Genomic DNA, 16769 nt, shown 5'->3' with positions numbered 1-16769 from the left:
TGATGGCAAATGACTCTCTCAATGTACTTGGGTAATTATAGAAATTAATGTGTCCTCTACAGCAAATAAATACCTAGAGGTCCAGTAATAATTAAAATTCACATTTTTATATCTAAGATTATATCCTTAATTTTGATGCCATTTTGAGGGGATGAGCATTTTATAGACTACAAAGTTTTCATTCATTCATCCACTTATTCAATAATTTTTAATGTTTTCAATGTGCCAAGCACTGTGCTAGGTGGGAACACTACAGCCATAAGATACAATTACAAATATTCTCTGCCCACAACATTCATTGACAAATATTTCTGGCTTGAAACAAAGGTGTTTTAGCTATGTTTTTTTGTAAGTAACAGAATTGGGTTTTGATTTAGGGACCAATTTGAAAACTGATTTTCTTTAATAGGTTAGTTAAACCCACTCACATTTATTCATAAAACTAATTTGTTTCATCTCAATTCTGACATATTATTTTATGTATATTATGTTACATTTATTTTGCTATTTTCTTTAGTTGGTGTGTCTCTATTATTCTTTGAAATATTTGTTTTGGTGTTTAGGAAGAATTATATTTTTGTTCTAGTGGGTATTCCATATTTTTATCATTTATACTGTCACTACTCCCTTTTTCTTATTTAACTTTTTACTGTTTTGCTGTCAGTTTAAAATGTTATCCTTTCATAACAAACTGTAAGCGAGGCAATGATTTTATTATTTTCTCTTTCCTCTCATTTTCAGCTCATTCTTTGTAATCTGTGGGACCTACTGCTTTTGCTATTATTCTTTACCAATGTCCCCACCTCTGTTTTTATACTATTAGCTTTACACTTTAACATATTAAATCCTCATAATCTTTTTCCAAGTTTCCTGAGTTATCTGTTGGTTGCATAAGCTCATCCTTAGTAGAAAATACTTATGTGTACAGTATTCTTTGAGTTGTTGCATGTTAGAAACTGTTGTTTTTTATATATAGTCTTGATACTTGAAGAACATCTTAGCAAGCTAAAAAAAAAATCCTTGGCTAAGACTTCCTGAGTTTCTTGAAAATGTTGCCCCACTATTTCCTTCACTTGGGTGTTGTTTTAGATGAATTTGATGCTAGTTTAATTTTCTCACTTTTATAGATAATGTGATATTTTTGCCTGGAGGCCCCTAGTATTTTTCTTTGTTTTACTAGGGTATGTATCATGGTTATTCTATTCATGTCAAATTCCAGGTACTTGGTCAGCTCTTTCAATAAGCACACTTAAATTTTCTCTTATTTGCATTAAGATGTCTTTAAAAAAAGAGTTCCTACAAAAAAAATTAATGGAACAGAACTTTCATTGTCTGTTCTTCACTTTTTCTTCGCTTACTCTAACATTTTTTTTTTCTTATTTCTGTCTCATTTTCATTTTCTTTGTTGTTTTCCTGCCTAAATGTCTATTGTTATGTTTCCATTTAACTCTGCTCTTTATGGCCTCTAATAATTGATTCTTGGGTTTCTTTCTGAGTTTAATCACCTCTTATTACATTTCTTCCTATTGTTTGTTTGTTTTGTCCATTTTTAGTTTTAGTTTTAGAAATTTTTTATTGTAGCTATTTTAATATCTTAGAAGGCTAATTGAGAATATTTAGTTCAGTTTGGAGTGTTGGTGTTACAGTTTTCTTCTGCTTTGTTGTTTGGTTTTAGAGGGAAAGTACTCATTATTCTATTTTCTTTTTATAGTATCTTTGTATGGAGTTGATTTGATGTTCTCCTATTTTTAAGTACTTTTGACAGGATTTCTGATCTTTTTTTTTTTTTTTTTTGTCTGTAGAGTGAACTGCAGTGTTAGTGTGTCTTATTTCTCTTATATTTATTATCTCATTATTGGCCTGGCCAAACTCACACTCACACTCAACTTCCTATATGTGGCTGATTAAATATGCATTTGCTCTGGCAGGCTAATAGGAACATTTATCATGGAGAGTCCCCAGAGAAGGCTTTAACATAATGTAACCTGATTTTTATTCCTAGGGTCCCAATCAGTCGAGCTGAGATCAGTAATGGCATGGGGTTATGCCTTAACCTCCAACTAGAATCTAAGAACAGACTGGTATCCATTAAGAAGCTGACTTTATTAAACAGGCCTTTTGTTCTGTTAAATAATATTCAAACTAAAAAGTGAATTGAAAACTAGAGATGGAAAAAGTATGTACAATCAGCTGTGGCATTCAAATTTAGGACAACAAACTCTGATCTTGAATAAAGATTAAACCGCCAAAACCGGTTTGGCTCAGTGGATAGAGCGTCTGCCTGGGGACTCAAGGGTCCCAGGTTCGATTCCGGTCAAGGGCATGTACCTTGGTTGCGGCCACATCCCCAGTAGGGGGTGTGCAAGAGGCAGCTGATCGATGTTTCTAACTCTGTATCCCTCTCTCTTCCTCTCTGTAAAAAAATCAATAAAATATATTTTTTTAAAAAAAGATTAAACCTCTCCAGTGTCAATTACATGTAATCCCATATTTACTAGTTGTACAATTTTGGAAAACTTAAGCAACTTCTATGAATCTTGTTGTTGTTTTTTTCTTTTATAATATGAAAGTGATAGTATTTCTCACACAATTGTAGACATTATATGAGAAAATAAAATGGTAAGTACTTAGAATGCCTGGCTCTTAGGTGTTCACTGTTACTTATTATCAATTAACTATGTTTCCAGAGAGTGTAGTTGAACATATATTCTATGATTTTCTTAATTATAAAAGTTATTGAGCTCCCTGATATACCAGACACTTAGGCTTTACATATATTATCCTACTCTTTATTTATAAAACCCGGGGAATCAGTAAACTGAGGCTTATGGGCTTTGTCAGTTCCCCTAGGTTACATAACTACTTAGTGACATCAGAAATAGGACTTTTAATAAGATCTATTTGACTCCAAAGCACATGATTCATTCTATCTCCTTCCAAGACCTTTTTCACTATCTTATTCCTTCTCTGATTCTTCCAGCACTTGTATTCTGAAACATCCAGCGCTTCATGTTTTTATTTTGTCTTATTTGATACTCTGAGTTTTTGTCTTAATCCCCCAATAGAATTAGTGTTTTCTTTGAAGGACATAGATAAAAATAGATATAACTATATAGCTATATTAACCTCAGTGCACTTCCTCTTTCTTCGAATGGTTTTAGACTCTTGGAAAATTCTCAGTAAATACTATCAAATGAATAAAATCAATGTGAATAGCCTGTGGTTATTTCAGGAAAGATACAATTAATGACATTCCTAATTGTGTTTCATCATCTATATCCAAATGATATAAGACAAATATCATAAAGGATATGTGAAAAATGTAGAAGGAATATGTAATCTGAAAACAAGAGAATCCAAATTTAGGAAACACCAGACTTATTTTATTTTCTAAGGCTTTTTATTTATTTTTAATTTTTAAAAAATCTTTATTGTTGAGAGTATTACAGGTGTCCCACTTTATCCCCCCATTGCCCACCTCTACCAAGTTCCCACCCTGCCCCAGACCTTTACCACCCTATTGTCTGTGTCCATAGATAATGCATATTCTATATAATAAAAACCTAATATGCTAAGTGTCCGGTCGTCCAGTCATCCGTTCAACCAATCAAATTGTAATATGCTAATGATATGATAAGACCACTCAACCGCTCACTATGACATTCACTAGCCACAAGGGGGCAGATGCTCCAACCAGTAGGTTAGCTTGCTGCTGGGGTCCGGCTGATCAGGATTGAGGGAGATGGGCCGGACATGCCCTGGAGCCCTCTCGCAGTCCCTTCCCAGCTGGCCAATCTCCTGCATCCTTGCATGGCCCCAATCGTGCACTGGTGGGGTCCCTCAGCCTGGCCTGCACCCTCTCATTATCTCGGACCCCTCAGGGATGTCAGAGAGCTGGTTTCAGCCCGATCCTGCAGGCCAGGTTGAGGGACCTCACTGGTGCACGAATTCGTGCTCCAGGACTCTAGTATGACTATAAGATCTTTGGTTAATCTCTCCCTGCCCCTCCTCCCCCTTCTCTCTGTGATTCATCAATCTGTTCCATGTTTCCATGCCTCTGGTTCTATTTTATTCATCAGTTATTTTGTTCATTATGTTCCTTGTTCATTTATTTTTATTTTTAGATTCAATTGTTCATATTTTTTATCTTTCTTCTTCCTCCTCCTCCTCCTCTTCCTCTTCTTAAAGAATACTCTTCAACATTTCATGTAGTACTGGTTTTTGGTGGTGATGAACCCCTTTAGCTTTTCTTGTCTGTGAGCTCTTTTTCTGACAGATAGCTTTGTTGGGTAGAGTAATCTTGGTTATATCAATCACTTTGCTATCTATTCATCACTTTGAATATTTCTTGTCACTCCTTTCTTGTCAAAGTTTCTGTTGAGAAATCAGCTGACAGTTTTATGGGTGTTCCCTTATAGGTAACTAACTGTTTTCCTCTTGCTGCTTTTAAGATTCTTTCTTTGTCTTCAACCCTTGGTATTTTTTATTATGTTGTGTCTTAGTGTGGTCTTCTTTGGTTTCCTCTTCTTTGGGACTCTCTGTGCTTTCTGGACTTGTAAGTATATTTCTTTCACCAAGTAGGGGACGTTTTCTGTCATTATTTCTTTAAATAGTTACCAATATCTTGCTTTCTCTCTTCTCCTTCTGGCACAACCCTAATGCGAATGTTGGTACACCTGAAGTTGTCCCAGAGGCTCCTTACACTGTCTTCATATTTTTGGATTCTCTTTTCATGTTGCTCTTCTGATTGGGTGTGTTTTGCTACCTCATATAATAAATTGTTAATTTGATTCTCAGAATCCTCTAGTCTGCTGTTGAATCCCTGTATATTATTCTTTATTTCAGTTAGTGTATGCTTAATTTCTGGCTGACCCCTTTTCATGTCTTTGAAATTCTCACTAAGATCCTTGAAAGTCTCACTATGTCCCTTTGAGTCCTTTGAAGCTCTTATTAAGATCCTTGAGCAACCTTATCACCACTGTTTTGAACTCTGTATCCAGTATTTTGCTTGCTTCCATTTCATTCATTTCTCTTCCTGGAGATTTCTTCCATTCTTTCATTTGTGACATGTTTCTTTGTCTCCACATCTTGGCTGCTTCCTTGTGTTTGTTTCTATATATTCGGTAGAGCTGCTATGTCTCCTGGAATTGGTAGAGTGGCCTCGTGTAGTAGGTGTCTTGTAGGGACCAGTGGCTCAGCCTCCTCAGTCACCTGAGCTAAGTACTCTAGGTACAACCCTGTGTGGTTTGTGTGCACAGTCTTATCGTAATTGAGCCTTCATTGCTATTGGTGTCACTGGGAGGATTGACCTTCAGATCAATGGGCTGTAAGGACCAGGTGCAACTACAGGGGAAGAGCTGTGGTGCAAGAGACACCCCTATGGAACAGGACTTGCTTCAGTGGGGCTTTGGTACTCACTAAATGTGCTCCTTGAGTGAGTCACTTGTGGATGTGTAGAGTTGTAATCTGGTATGTTTGTAAGCTGTCCACTGTGTGGACTGGCTCTTGGACCTCCTGGAAGGTGCAGTCAGCCACTGCCTGGGGCCACCCAGCAGGAGCTACTGAGTAATATGTAGATGGCTGCTATTTGTATTGGGCTTGGAAGTGCTCAGGTGAGGGCTGTGAAGCAAGGCAGGCTGGTTCTAGTGCTGGGTGCTGGGCCTCTTATTGATAGTTATTGGGCACGCTGACACCAGCTGCTGCTTGTTTAAGAGATTTTAGGAAAGCCTGAAGCCTGCACCAAGATAGGTCATTCATATGAAAAAGCCATTGCAAACAGCTTTGGTGGGACTGCAAGGTGAATGAGGCAGGGTCTCAGGGAATCACCAGGGTAACCCATGCTGATAGGAACTCAGATATGGCTGCCAGTCAGCTCTGTGATGGGGGAGGTCTCGGAACAGGAACAATGACCCCTGCAAGCATCTGGGAGAAAGCCACCCTGAGTTCCTGCCCTGTGATGCAAGAAATTCCAGTTCCTCCACATATGTCCCTGGTTCCCCCAATACTGTCACCCATTGCTGGAGCTCAGAGGGAGTGGGAGCATGTAAATTCAGGTGCTGGCCCTTTAAGAGGGATTGCCTGAGTCTCCAACAGCCTCTGTGTCGCTCAACCACCATCCCCGCTGGTTTTCACAGCCCAAAGTTAATGGACTTCTCTTCGCAGCTCTGGAACCATGGGCTACAGGTCTGGTGTGGAGCTGGGACCTTTGCTTCTCACTGGAGGCCCCCACAGTAGGGATATACCTCCCTATTAAAAACACCTCACCATGTGGGCATCAGACCAGCCCTTTCCAGGCTTCTTCCCCTCCTACCAGTAACAATGTACTTTCTTCTTTACTTCTATAGTTGTAGGACTTCCATTCAGCCAGGGACTGAATGATGGTTGTTCGGTATTTTAGTTGTAATTTTGATGTGGTTGTGGATGGAGGAGGATATCTGCATTTACCTACACTATCATCTTGGTTCTCCACTCTAAGGCTTTTTAAACAACCAAAATCAAACACTCCTATTTAAAAATTAGCAGGATATAAGCTGGAAGTTTTTAGAAGAAACACAAATTTCTATTAAATATATAAACATGTTAAATCACAGTAACAATCTAATCTAATAAAAGGGCAATATGCAAATTAGCCATCACTCTGCGACAAAGATGGTGGCGCCCATAGCAGTCGGGGCGGGACGCTGGCATCCCATGCCCAGGCTATGGAGGGAGGAAGGGCTGCAGACACAATGCGGGGCTGCTGGACTGGGGGCATGCTCTGAGCCACCACTGCGTGGGTCGGGGCATGCCCCCAGCCCAGTGGACAGAAGCCCAGCAGACAGAACACCCCTAGCCCAGTGAACACATGTGGGGCGTCCTCTATGCATGAGCTGCAGGGGAAACACCTTTTCTGACTGCTCATTAGCTAAACTCCCTGTACACCGCCACTAACAGTGTTCTTGGTAACTTGTCTAATAAGAATCCAAGAAGGTGATCTAGAGTTTTCCCACCTCACTCCTGGAGGAAAATACTGAGGTCCACTGCTAGAGGGGCTAAGAAATGTCATATCCTGCCCTAGCCGGTTTGGTTCCGTGGATAGCGCCTCAGCCTGCCAACCACAGGGTTCAGGTTCGATTCTGATCAAGGGCATTTACCTAGGTTACAGGCTCCTCCCTGGCTGGGGCCCAGGTCAGGGCTCATGCAGGAGGCAACCAATCGAGGTGTCCCTCTCACATTGATGTTTCTCTCTGTCTTTCCCTCTCTCTTCCAAGCTCTCTAAAAATCAATGGAAACATATCCTCAGGTGAGGATAAAAAAGAAAGAAAGAAAGAAATGTCATATCCTATGAAAGACACATCTTGAAAAAGCCTAAAGAAAGTTGTCATTTTTTTCCTGGTGATGGGACTGGAGTCCGTGTTGATGAAAACACCTTGGCAGCTGTGGCAGTGGCAGCAGCAGTGGGGTGATGGGGCTGTCACCTTCCCCTGATCAGCCCAGTCACCTCCCGCAGAGGGAGGCCAGACTGCAGCTTAGGCCGGCTCCCCAAGGGGAGTGGGCCTACGCCGTCAGTAGGACATCCCCTGAGGGCTCCCAGTCTGTGAGAGGGGGCAGGCTGGGTTTAGGAACCCCCTCCAGTACACAAATTTTGTGCACCAGGCCTCTAGTAAGGACATAAAAATTAATGTGATACCAGTACCTTTTATTATTAGATTGATTTTAAAAATTGGCTATGTTTTTTCAGGTGTTGGCAAGAATGTAGGGAAACAGAAATTCTCACATACTGTAAGAAGGGAAATAAATTACTACAACTTATTTACCAGTTATAACATACATGGTGGATTGCAAAAATGGCTGTGATCAATTGTCTCTCTCTTTGCAATGTGATTTTTCAGGTCCTCTTATCAAGCTGTGGGGTTATTTCCTCTTTTCTTCTATCTAAGCAGATTTCCTTTCTATTTTACCAACAGAATACAGCAGAAGAAGCATCATGTCACTTTGAAACCAAGACCTCAAGAATAAGTGCACTTTTCCACTTGATCTCTTGCTTCCTGCAACTGTCATGAAACAACCCTGCCTAATAAAAGAAGTCACATGTTGCAGAGAATGACTTTCCCAGTTGAGTTGATCCAAGAGCAGCCAGTTCCTAGCAACCTAGCAGCTGATTATGGATGCATGAGCAAAAGTAACTATAGTTACTTTTCTATCACAGAAGAAATACTTTTCTATGTTCAGAAATCTCATTGTCTTCAGAAGGGCCACATGTGGACATAAAAGACACAACCATGATGGCATCTCCTGGAGTTCCCACTCTAATTCATGGCTATATCTTCCAAATAGTCCCCTGAATGACGTTGATAATCATATCAGGGGACCATTTGGAAGCCTTTGTTTATCTAAAATAGCTCTTAAGTTTTCTCAAAATACTTTAAGTCTATTGTGCCACAAGAAAAGCTTTGGAATAGTCTCTGAGGACTGATTCTTCCATGATTTTCCTGGGCAATTTTTGGTTGAGTTCAAGAATTAATGTTCAAATGAAATATTTTCAGCTGCTGATATAAGAAACTAGTACTCTAGATTTTTATGAATTTTCAAACTATTAAAAATAGTTCTAAACACTGAAATTAAGTAAGATAATTTTATATGCATTTATTACTAAAGATAAAAATTCTAATGTGAATAACAAAGGAGATAAATTAAAAGTCTAAGTAGCCTACTTTTGAGGACAACAACATCCTCTGGGCCAGTAATTTATATATATATATATATATATATATATATATATATATATATATATATATCCCTAATATGCAAATAGACTGAACAGCTGAACAACTGAACAACCAAACAACCGAATAACACATTAATATAACATGTGCTAACCACCAGGGGGCACAGGTGGATCATGGCGGGCATCAGCATCAGGTAGTAGAGCGCGGAACATGGCAGGTGTCAACTGTGATGGGATGGTGGAGCAGGTGAGCAGGGGCGCCAGACCAAGGTGGGACGCTGGTCGCTGTCATCAGCGCAAGCCTCTGGTGGTTACTAAAAATTTTTTACTCCCGCATGCCATGGTCCTGCCCACTGCTTGCACCTGCTGCCGGCACTGGTCCTGCTCACACCCGCTGCTGGTGCTGGAGCCACCACTTGCACTCACTACCAGTGCCCATCACCGGCCCCAATTGCTTGGTGCCATCAGCAGGTGCAAGCAGCGGCTGCCGGCCCCAATCAACCCTCAGGGATTCTCCACCTCCCCCTGCTCCTGAGGGGCAATCATGGCTGGCAGCCACCACTTGCACCCGCTGATGGCGCCAGCCCCAATTGCTCCGCACCATCAGCGGGTGCATGAGAGTGGTGGTGGCAGCAGAAGCAAGTCTGCCAGCAGACAGGGGACCAGGGGCTGCAACATGAGGGGCCAGGTGGAGGCCCGGAGGATAGGCCGAGACCCGCCCCTGTGCCCACTGCAGCCTCGCAGCCCACAGTTCCTTTCAGGGTGCATGAATTCGTGAACCAGGCCCCAAGTCTATAATAATAAAAGCATAATATGCTAATTAGACCAGATATCCTTCCAGGCGACCTTCCAGACAAAGCTGGGTCTGCGAGGGAAGCCCAGGTCCTGGGTGCCTGCTGATGGTCAGAGGAAAACCCGGGTCCCAGGTGCCAGAGGGAAGCCGGGGGAAGGAAGGCCTATTCTTGCATGAATTTCATGCAGCAGGCTTCTAGCGTTCCTATAATGAAGGCAAAATAACCATCACAATAAGAAAAGCCCCACTGTTTATTATGATACATCAAAACTACATTAAGTGCTTAACAAAAAATGATCTTACTTAATATTTTAATAATTCTAATATATAGATATTGTTATATCCATTTTAACTTTTTAAAAATATTTTATTGATTTTTTTTACAGAGAGGAAAGGAGAGGGATAGAGAGTTAGAAACATCGATGAGAGAGAAACATCAATCAGCTGCCTCCTGCATACCTCCTACTGAGGATGTACCCTCAACCAAGGTACATGCCCTTGACTGGAATTGAACCTGGGATCTTTCAGTCCACAGGCCAATGCTCTATCCACCGAGCCAAACCGGTTAGGGCTGTTATATCCATTTTATATTTGATGAATCTTGGGTAAAAAGCACTGAAAGTCACCTGTTCATGGTAGCAAAGTCAGTAAACAGTGAAGCCTGGCTTTAAACAGAAGTCTGACTCTAAAAGGTTGTGCTCATAATCACCACACTCCATCACATTAAAACAAACTAACAACTCATACACACACACACAAACAAAAATAAAAACCATTTTATAATGCCTTAAATTCTATAGAATCCTTTGTCATATATTACATTATTTGTTCCTTGTAAAACTCTTATTAATCCCATTTTACAGAGGAAAAGACTAAGGTTTAGAATAGTGCTAAGGTTTAGACCCCATCCCTAAGCACTAGTTCCCTGTGGCCTCGGCTAATTAAGTACCAAGAACAGGAGATACAGCCAAAGTGACAATCAGGACAAAGCACATGAGCTCTGTGAGCTTACTTGGGAAAGGTTCAAGGAAACTAAATAGAAGTAAAATGGTCTCTATTTTCAGATGAAATGATATTATATATAGAAAAACGTACAGGAGAAACCAAGATGGCAGCATAGGTAAACACCTAAACTGCTGCCTCACACAACAATATTAAAACTGCAACTAAAAGACAAAATGGACACCATCCAGAACCACAGGAAAGCTGGCTGAGTGGAAATTATACAACTAGAAGGTAAGAGGAAAGCACATTGAGACTCAAAGGAGCTGCAAAAGGCTGAGGTATGGAGACGCGCGCGCGCGCGCGCTGAGAGGACGGGTGGCTGACTGCACGGGCGGCTGAGTGCACGGCTGGCTTTCTAAAGCAGGAGGGAGATGGAAGTTCCCAACTGCGCTGAACTCCAGTCCTGGGCGAGACTCTGGGAACCCAAATTCATTTTGGGGGGAATCTGGACTGTCAGGAAAAGAGAAAACACACTGAGACTCAGGGGAGCTGTGGAAGGCAGAGGTCTGAAGGCATGTGCATGCAGAGAGGATTGACTGCTGAGTGCATGGGCGACTGAGTGCACGGCTGGCTGACTCCGCCCCATTCAAGCTGAGCACAGAGGCCTTTGCAAGTCTTCTCCCATAAGAGTGTCTCCATCACAAAAGTTCTCCCAGCACAGACACAGCTGATTCTCACAGCCAATTGGCCTGGAGGTCAATTCCTCCCAGTGATACTAACAACAATCAAGACTTAACTACAACAAGGCTGTGCACACAGTCCACAAAGGGGTGAACCAAGAATGTCCACCTCAGGTAACTGGGGGAGGCTAAGCCACTGGTCCCAATAGGACACCTACCACACAAAGCTACTCTACCAACTCAGGGAAGCAGCAAAAATGCAGAGACAAAGAAACAGATCACAAATGAAAGAAATGGAGGAAAGCAAATGACTGGATATAGAGTTCAAAACCATAGTTATAAGGTTTTTCAAGAATTTCCTAGAAAAGGTCGATAAATTTAACAATACCCTTGAGGATATGAAAAAGGACCAACTAGAAATTAAACATACACTGACTGAAATAAAAAATATTATACAGAGACCTAACAGCAGACTAGAGGACCACAAGAATCAAGTCAAAGATTTGAAATACAAAGAAGTAAAAAACACTCAACCAGAAAAACAAAAAGAAAAAAGAATCCAAAAATTTGAAGATAGTGTAAGGAGACTCTGGGACAACCTCAAGCGTACCAACATCTGAGTTATGGGGGTGCCAGAAGAAGAGAGAGAGCAAGATACTGAGAACCTATTTGAAGAAATAATGACAGAAAACTTCCCCCACCTGGTGAAAGAAATAGACTTACAAGTCCAGAAAGTGCACAGAACCCCAAACAAAAGGAACCCAAAGAGGACCAAACCAAGACACATCATAATTAAAAGGTCAAGAGCAAAAGATAAAGGTAGAATATTAAAAGCAGCAAGAGAAAAACAGTTAATTACCTACAAGGGAGCACCCATACGACTGTCAGCTGATTTCTCAACAGAAATTATGCAGGCCAAATGGGAGTGGCAAGAAATATTCAAAGTGATGAATAGCAAGAACCTACAACCAAGATTACTCTACTCAGCAAAGCTATCATTCAGAATTGAAGGTCAGATAAAGAGTTTCAGAGATAAGAAAAAAATAAAGGAGTTTATCACCACTATACCAGTATTATATGAAATGCTGAAAGGTATTCTTTAAGAAGAGGAAGAAGAAGAAAAATGTAAAGATAAAAATTATGAACAACAAATACATGTCTATAAACAAGTGATTCTAAAAATAAAGTGAATAAAAAATCTGAGGAACAGAATAAACTTGTGAATATAATAGAATCAGGGGCATAGAAAGGGAGTGGACTAACAATTCTTGGGGGGAAAGGGGTGTGGGGGTGAGGGAAGAGACTGGACAAAAATTGTACACCTATGAATGAGGACAGTGCGGGGGAGGTAAGGGCAGAGGGTGCGGTGGGAACTGGTAGAGGGGAGCAATGTGGGGGGGAAGAGGAACAATTGTAATAATCTGAACAATAAAGGTTTATTAAATAAAAAAAAGAAAAAAAGAAAAACCTACAGACTCCAACATAAAACTGTTAGAAGTAAAAAAGAGAGAGAGAGAGAGAGACATCAGTAAACTTTAGGATACAAAATCTATATTAAAAAAGTTACATTTTTATACAGTAATACTATCAGAAGGAGAAATTAAGAAAAACCCATTTATGATATAAAAAATAAAATATTTAGGAATAAATTTAACCAAGGAGGTAAAGAGAGATATACTGAAAGTTATACAATATTGATGAAAGAAATTGAAAACAACACAAATGGAAACATAAGTGCTCATAAATTGGAATAACCAATATTGCTGAAATGTACATACTATCTAAAGTGATCTATAGACAGTTTCAAGATGGCAGCCAGCAGGATGGCAGTGAGGAAGAGTGTTTGAGTGTAAGAAGGAAGTAAAAGGGGAGTGTGTGGATGTGTATGGTGAAGCTGTATGTGTGTGTGAGTGACAGATAGTGAGATTTCACAGGAGCCTCAGGACTGGCAGACCAGGCTCTCCTGGACAGGGAGCCCCTGCTACTACTGTGGGCACTCCCTTGACTGCACAGTTCTGGAACAGAAACCATGCCATCTTGAAGGCAAGAGCTGCCATGACTAGGATCCCAGCCTCACCACTACCCATATAGGCCTTGGACACCGCCCCGGATCCCACAGTCAATTTGGCCAAAGTTGTGGTGCCTTACCCACAAACCCGCAGACCCTATGACTCCCATCTCCCTGGCTGATGGCTCCTGGATCCCTCAGTGAGTTGCTGAGTGCATGCCTCTTGGGCAAAGGCCACACTGCTTCACCTGCAGAACCTGCAACTCCCCCCTCCCCAGCTGCCAATTCCTGAACACCTCAGTCATGATGCTTCAGCCTCAGACCTGTGATTCCCACCTCTCTAGCTACTGACTCCTGGACCCCTCAGAGAGTCACTGAGTGCACACCTCTCTGACCAAGGCCACACTGCTTCAGCTGCAGACCCAGTGACTCCCGCCTCTGTGGCTGCTGGTTCCTGGATCCCTTTGGAAGTTGCTGAGTGTTTTTCTCTCTGGCCAAAGTTACACTGCTTCAACCACAGAGCCTGGGACTATGGCCTCACCAGCTGCTAGCTCCTGGGCCCCTCAGTGAGTTGCTTAGTTCAAATCTCTCCAGCCAGAGTCCTGCTGCCTCATTCACAGATCCCAGGATACCCACCATCCCAGCCATGGGCTCAAAGACCCCTTCAGGGATTCACAGAGTGGCATCACTCTGGCAAGAGTCATGCCACACTGGCCAGAGTCACACTACCCCAGCCATGGGCTCCAGGACCCCCTCCACCCAAGCCGTGGACTCTGGGACCCCACAGTGAGCCACACACTAGTGAGACCTTAGGCAACCTTTGTCAGAAGAGCCGGAACCAAAAGCACATCCACAATAGCTTGCACGATGAGGCCAGGGGTGAGTCACATTGTCAAACAATCTGTGAGGAGACTTCATCCACGAATGAGAAACTAACATTCAAGACCCAACTACATGAGGAGAACCCAAATAACTCAAGTAGGGGGCTCCACTAGAACACCCAGCTCAGAAGATCTGAAAGACTGCACCACTGGGTCCCACAAATCACAAACTACATAGGACCACCTGCAAAAAACTGGGTGGCATAGGAATTGGATCTAAGACATAGAAACAATTATAGTAGGACAGCAAAAATGGGGAGACAAAGAAACAATCCTCAAAGGAAAGAAAAGGAGGAATCTCCAGAAAAGGAATTAAATGAAATGGAAGCAAATAATTTGTCACAGAAAAAATTCATAGTAATGGTTATAAGAATGTTCAAATGTCTGGATGACAAATACACACAAATCAAAGAGAATTATAAGGAGCTGAATGAGAATTTCACCAACATGAATGAGAATCAACAGGAAATGAAGAATGAAATAACCACAATAAAAAACACAATGGAAGGTTTCAACAGTAGCCTAGAAAAAGCTGAGGACCAAATCTTTTAATTAGAAGACAAAGTGGGAAAAACTACCAAACAGAACAGCAACTGGAAAAAATAAAATAAAAACCAGGAGGAGTGTCTAAGGGAGCTTTGTGACAACTTGAAAAGAAACAACATCCGCATAATAAGGGTGCCAGAAGGAGATGAAGCTGAGAAAGGAATAGAAAACCTGTTTGAAGAAATAATGACAGAAAACTTCCCTGATTTAGAGGAGAAAAAAGTCACACAAATCCAAGAAGCACAGAGAATCCCAAGCAAGATGAACCCAAAAAGACCAACACGAAGACACATTGTAATTAAATTGGCAAATGTAAAAGACAAAAAAAAGAATCTTAAAGGTTGCAGGAGAGAGACATAAAGTTACCAACAAGGGATCTCCCATTAGACTATCAACTGATTTCTCAATAAAAACACAGTAGGCCAGAAGGGAAAGGAATGAAATATACACAATGATGCAAACCAAGGGACTTCATCCAAGACTACTCTATCCAGCAAGGCTATCATTCAAAATTGAAATGAAATTAGGAGCTTCACAGATGAAAAAAAGACTAAGGGAGTTTATTACCACCAAGCCAGCAATGCAAGAAATCCTAGAGGACAGCTGTAAAGAATAAATAGAAAGGGAGAAAGGAACACAGGCATAAAGAGTAAAAATGGCAACAAACAAGTAAATATCAATAATAACCTTAAACATAAATGGATTAAATGCTCCAATCATAAGACATAGGGTAGCTGAATGATTAAACAAAAAACACGACCCATATATATGCTGTCTATAAGAGACTCACCTCAGAACAAAGGACTCACATAGACTGAAAGTGAAGGGATGAAAATAATTATCCAGGCAAATGAAAATGAAGAAAAAAAAATCTGGGGTAAGAATACCTATATCTGACAAAATAGACCTCAACGTGAAGGCCATAACAAGAGATAAGGAAGGCCACTTCATTATACTAAAGGGGATATAACTCTGGCAAACATTTATACACCCAATGCAGAAGCATCTAAATACATAAAAAAAAAAAAAACTTCTGGAAGATATCAAGGGAGAGATCAACAGCAACACAATCATAGTAGGAGACTTTAATATCTCATTGACATCACTAGATAAATCTTCTAGAAAAAAATCAGCAAGGAAATTTTATTAAGCATCTTCTCAGATCACAATGGCATTAAATTAGAAATCAACTACAATAAAAACAATCATAAACAATCAAACATATGGAGGCTAAATAACATGCTATTAAACAACAAATGTGTAACAAAATAGATCAAAGAAGAAAAAACCATCCTGGAAATAAATAACAATGAAAGCACATCAACCCAAAATCTATGAGACACAATGAAAGCAATCCTGAGAGGGAAGTTCATAGCACTACAGGTTTACCACAAAAACTTGTAGTAAGTTATCTAATCCTACAACTTAAAGATTTAGAAAAAGAGCAACAATGAAAACCCAGGGTAATTAGAAGAAAGGAAATAAAGCTCAGAGCAGAAATAAATGACATGGAGACCAAAAATAAAAATAATATGAAAGATAAATAAAACCAAGAGCTGGTTCTTTGATAGGATAGACAAGATTGATGAGCCTCTTTCCAGACTCGCCAAGAAACAACAGAGAGAGGACCCAAATAAACAAGACCACAAACAATAGAGGTTAAGTAACAATTGACCCCACAGAGATACAAAGGATCCTAAAAATACTATGAGCAACTCTACTCAAATAAACTAGAAAATCTTGACCAAATGCACATATTCCTAGAAAAATACAATCTTCTAAAACTCAATCAGGAAGAATCAGAAAACCTGAATAGACCAATAACTATCCAAGGAATCAAAACTGTAATAATAATAAAATAAGATAAAAACAGCAAACAAAAGCCCTGGTCCGGACAGCTTCACAGGGGAGTTTGATCAAACACTCAAAGATGAACTAACACCTACCCTCCTCAAACTATTTGAAAAATTTCAGAAAGAAGGAACACTTCCAAGCTCCTTCTATGAGTCCAGCATTACCCTAATCCCAAAGCCAGATAAAGACACTATAAAGAAAGAGAATTACAGGCCAATATCTCTGATGAACATGGGTGCAATAATCCTTAACAAAATTCTAGCAAATCAGATGCAACAACACATTAGAAAGATCATACATCATGGCGAAGTGGGGTTTATTCCAGGCATGTAAAGCTGGTACAATATCTGCAAAT

Source organism: Eptesicus fuscus, chromosome 8, assembly GCF_027574615.1.
Source record: "Eptesicus fuscus isolate TK198812 chromosome 8, DD_ASM_mEF_20220401, whole genome shotgun sequence".
Lineage (NCBI taxonomy): Eukaryota > Metazoa > Chordata > Mammalia > Chiroptera > Vespertilionidae > Eptesicus > Eptesicus fuscus.
Note: the sequence above shows the minus strand (reverse complement) of the source record.